General features: G+C 42.0%; 1 pseudogene; it reads right to left on the bottom strand.

Annotated features, from left to right (window-relative positions):
• Nucleotides 1-1914: 1914 nt before the first annotated feature.
• Nucleotides 1915-2989, bottom strand: LOC133239110 (small ribosomal subunit protein uS2-like; annotated as a pseudogene).
• Between the last annotated feature and the right edge of the window lie 2158 nt (nt 2990-5147).

Below are 5147 nucleotides of genomic sequence, written 5' to 3'. Positions count from 1 at the left end.
TTTGCTCAAACTCATGCCATTGAGTCAGTGATGCCTTTCAAGCATCTCATCCTCTGCCGCCCCCTTTTCCTCTTGCCCTCAATCTTTCCCATCATCAGGGTCTTTACCAATGAGTCAGCTCTTCACATCAGGTGGCCAAAGTACTAGAGCTTCAGCTTCAACATCAGTCCTTCTAATAAATATTCAGAGTTGATTTCCTTTAGGATTGACTGGTTTGATCTCCTTTCAGTCCAAGGGACTCTCAAGAATGTTCACCAGCACCACAATTCGAAAGCATCAATTCTTCACTACAGCAGTATAGAAGCTTTTCTAACTCTGTTTAAACCCGTTTTCTAAATTTACTTAATTGAAGAATCCATTTTTACTTAAATAAAAATCTTGTTTATGTCCCATTCAATCTATTATAAGAAAAGCCACTTAGAGAAACAGTAAAGTGATAGAAACATTTTAAACATTAGGGTTGATGTGCAAACATGTATATTATCAAACACCCCAGATGCCTGCTATGAAATCCCTTTACATGTGAAAGAAGATGTCTGGGCTTTGAAACTTAATACTGGGGCGTTTTGCTGTTGTTGTTCCTCTGGCTGACTATTGCTTGAAAGAATCTCCTCCATTTCTAGAATACTCTATTTGTATTTATTTAATTTATCTCCTTCTTGATTAGAAGTGCTCTTAGCTATAGCAGCTAGTGTTGTTATCCAAGTTAAGTATTTCATGCTTACCTACATATTTAGTTACCACTTTTGGACAGTGACAAAGTGATAGAACAAAGAGTTTTCTGAACAATTCCAAGACAAATTTGAAATGTGTCTTTTCTTTATGCAAAAGAGTCCAACTCCAGCCCTGACATAAGAAAACCATCTTCTGTCTCATAAGCATTTGAGTTCTACTGGAGAAAGTCACAGAAGTAGAGATGAGTTCCACCATGAATTCATGATCACCAACTTCAGAGACCTTCCCTGTCACCCTTCTATTCTACTGTACGTTTCTCACACACTTGCCAATGACAATTGCAGAAATTCTCTCATTCTATCTAACTTCCTCTTTTTCTTTCACCTCAATATAAACCCCAACCTTACCTTATGAGAAAATAGAAGCTGTGAATTGAAAAGCATAGGAATATTCCTAGATCTGCCCCTGTATGTCAGTGACTCAAATTTATGTCTCTTGCTTTCTCAGAGCTTCAGATATATAAGACAGCTTATTTTGAATGCCTCAAATAAACATGTCTAAACTTAAATCCATGACTCTGAGACTTCCTTAATCCTGTTTTTCATCCAATATTATCGATCTTCCCCAAGTCAGAATCCTAGAAGTATCCATTATACCTTCCTCTTCCTAACCCCCCAACGTAGTATCACCATGTCCTATTATTTGGCCTCTTAAATATTTCTAAAGTCCATCCACTTTGCTCCATTTCCATTTCTGATCAAGGTATCAGTTCTCATCTGAAACTTTACAATAGTCTCCTAAATTGATTATCGATATCTCTTCTTTTTTCCCTCCAATCTGTTCTCACTCAGCAGCAAGAATGCTCCTTTGAAAGGAAAAGCTGATCATATCATCTCACTGAAAGCCATCAACCACTTCTATTGTACTTAAGAGTAAAACTAAACTCTACTTGGTTTGCAAGGCTGTCTACTTCCCAGCATTTGCTTATTCCATTTTCCTCTTGTTCTTTCTCTTCCAGCTGTACTGCCTCTTTCTGTCCCTTATAAACTCTTACTTCTACTTGTAATTGGGCTTTTCCCTGTGCTATTTTAATCAGTGGAATTCCTTCTGTAGGCTGGTATTTTAAGAAACATTTTTCAGGTTATAGGTGACAAATACCTTTTGTAAACTGAATCTTAGGTAAAGCCCAAGATAGTCCCCAGGTTAAAGTAGAATTGTTGGAGAAAGAGTCTCCAGGTCTTTGTTTTTGTTTTTGTTTTTTTTTAGAAACAGTTTATTTTCCATCAACCAAATTTCCATTTTGGTGGAAGTTTGTGGAAGTTCTGCAAGTGTCTGGAAGAAGAGCTTACGACCACTCGGTGGTGGTTCCTACCCATTCCGTGGCCTGGGCGGTGGGGGCTGCAGACCAGTCTTCAGTGGAAGGCTGAGCACTCCAGTCTTCAGTGGGGAACTGCTGAATGGGCACGGAAGGCACCTGCACGCCTTCAGACCAGTCTGCCACCTCAGGCTGAGCAGCCATGAACTCTGGAGCTGGAGCAGTCCATTCACCCTGAAACTCCTCCTTGGTCACAGCCTTCTCAGCTGCTGCCTGCTCTTCCTTTTCAATCTCCTCAGGATCTCTGTAGAAGTAGAGGTCCGGCATGACCTCCCACGGGTGCTCTCGGGAAATGGTGCCACGCATGCGCAGGACTTCCCGGGCGAGCATCCACCACATCAGACCCACTGAGTGCGCTCCCTTGTTGTTGCACGGGATGGCAATGTCCACGTAGCGCAGAGGAGAGTCCGTGTTCACAGGGCAATGGTTGGCAGGTTCACGTAAGAGGCTTCCGTGAGGGGCTGGTGGTCAGCCCTGGGATCGGTGACCACCAGAAGCCTTGGCTCCCTGAACGCGGCCTGGATCTGGTTGGTGAAGGTTCCCGGAGTGAAGCGGCCAGCGATAGGAGTGGCTCCAGTGGCAGCAGCAAACTTCAGCACAGCTCACTGGCCAGTATTCCTGGAGGATATGACACTGACATCAGCCGGGTTTTCAATGGCGACAATGGCCCGAGCGGCCAACAGAAGCTTCTCCCACGTCCTCTTCAGATTTATGATGTAGATGCCATCACTTTTCCTTTTGTAGATGTACTGTTCCATTTGGAAGTCAAGGTTGGTGCCACCTAAGTGGGTTCCTGCTGCAAGGAATTTGAGGACATCCTCCTCCTTCATTTGCAGGACATCAAGGGCTCCGGACATTGTGAAAGCTTCCCTTTAAGTTACGACAGGAATTCAGGACAACGCCGTATGGACCCCTCTCTAGGTAGCGCCGAAAGCTCCAGGTCTTTGAAGGGCCCTGATATACAATAAGTGCTCTAAGTATCCATCTAGTCAAAGCTATGGTTTTTCCAGTAGTCATGTATGGATGTGAGAGTTGGACTGTAAGGAAAGCTGTGTGCCAAAAAATTGATGCTTTTGAACTGTGGTGTTGGAGAAGACTCTTGAGAATCCCTTGGACTACAAGGAGATCAAATCAGTCAATCCTAAAGGAAATCAGTCTTGAATAGTCATTGGAAGGACTGATGCTAAAGCTGAAACTCCAATACATTGACCACCTGATGTGAAGAACTGACTCTTGGAAAAGACCCTGGTGCTAGGAAAGATTGAAGACAGATGACAAGGATGAGAAGTGGATGAGAGAGGATGAGATGGATGGCATCACCAAGTCAATGGACATGAGTTTGAGCAAGCTTTGGGAGTTAGTGATGGTCAGGGAAGCCTGGCGTGCTGCAATCCATGGGGTCACAAAGAGTTGGACACGACTGAGCAACTGAACTGAAGCATTTCTTTTCTTTAGATCTATATGACCTATGTTATATATATATATATATATATATATATATATATATATATATATATACTACTACTACTAAGTCACTTCAGTCGTGTCCGACTCTGTGTGACCCCATAGATGGCAGCCCACCAGGCTCCCTCATCCCTGGGATTCTCCAGGCAAGAACACTGGAGTGGGTTGCCATTTCCTTCTCCAATGCATGAAAGTGAAAAGTGAAAGTGAAGTCGCTCAGTCATGTCTGACTCTTAGTCACCCCATGGACTGCAGCTCACCAGGCTCCTCCATCCATGGGACTTTCCAGGCAAGAGTACTGGAGTGGGGTGCCATTGCCTTCTCCGATATATATATATATATATATATATATAGTAATTAGGTGAATGAATTATGTGATAGGTAAGGGTTAGTAAGGGGCTTCCCAGGTGGCACTAGTGGTAAAGAACACATCTGCCAATGCAGGAGACACGAGAGACACAGGTTCAACCTCTGGGTCAGGAAGATCCCTGGAAGAGGGCATGGCAACCCACTCCAGAATTCTTGTCTAGAGAATTGCATGGACAGAGGAGCCTGGTAGGCTACAGTCCATGGGGTCCAAATGAGTTGGACATGACTGAAGCGACTTAGCACAGACCAGCAAGGATTAGTAAACATGTGAGGTTAACCAGGAAATAGGAAGCCTTGAACCATAATTTCTAGCTGAATTTTCAGTACTCTGGTTTTGGGGCTAGGGAACAGAATGTACAAGGCACTCTTCCTCATTCTTCTAAATCCTAGTTACTATTTTGTAGAGTTAAACATATATACAAAGTAATCATTAAGCAAGTTAGTATATGTGCAGCATTCATAGCAGAGGTACCAGATGCTATAGGAGTTTGGATGAGAGGCATCATAGCTGCCTGCCAAAGATTTAGTGAAAGCAGTGGAACTGAATTTAATATTGAAGATTTTCCATGATTTTAAAAAATAAATAACTTTTTCCTGTCACAGAAGCAATATAAATTCTGTGGAAAATGCCAAGAAAAAATAAACACATGTGTAATTCTACCAGATAAAAGTAGCCAAAGTTCACATTTGTGTGTTTCTTTGCCAAAAGTAGTAATAGAGAATATTTTATTACTTTTAAGCATAGTGTGAAATAGTTTACATTTCAGTAGATATTCTTCTATAACACACTCTTTAGGGCTACATATGTACCTAAAGAATGAACCACGATTTATTTAAATAATTATATAATGATGGGTGCTGTTCTGCCATTAGAGACATTACTGTGGTGAGATGGTTGAAAATTTAGGGGGGCATGGCAGGGGATGAAGGTAGGGATATTCAAAATACAAGATAGACATGAGCTGAACTATCAAAGTTAGATTACTCTATTTTGGGAGAATTGGCAAATATAAAGGACAGAGAAAAAGGCTAACAAACTTTTCTCTGTTTTGAATAAATATAGGGTGGATACTTTGTGCTAACAGAGGCCTAAAGTTAAAGAAGGCAGTGCAGGAATACAGTAATTCAGAATATTATTAGCTATAGATTCAGGCTCTGTGGTTCCTAATTCTGCCACTGTCTGTTGATCCAGGGCAAGTGATTGTATTCGTCTGAGCCTCAGTTCCTCAGACACAAAACAGAGGATGAGATGGCTGGATGGCAT

The sequence above is a fragment of the Bos javanicus genome, chromosome 26, assembly GCF_032452875.1.
Source record: "Bos javanicus breed banteng chromosome 26, ARS-OSU_banteng_1.0, whole genome shotgun sequence".
Lineage (NCBI taxonomy): Eukaryota > Metazoa > Chordata > Mammalia > Artiodactyla > Bovidae > Bos > Bos javanicus.
This window is presented reverse-complemented; position numbering and strand designations above follow the sequence as displayed.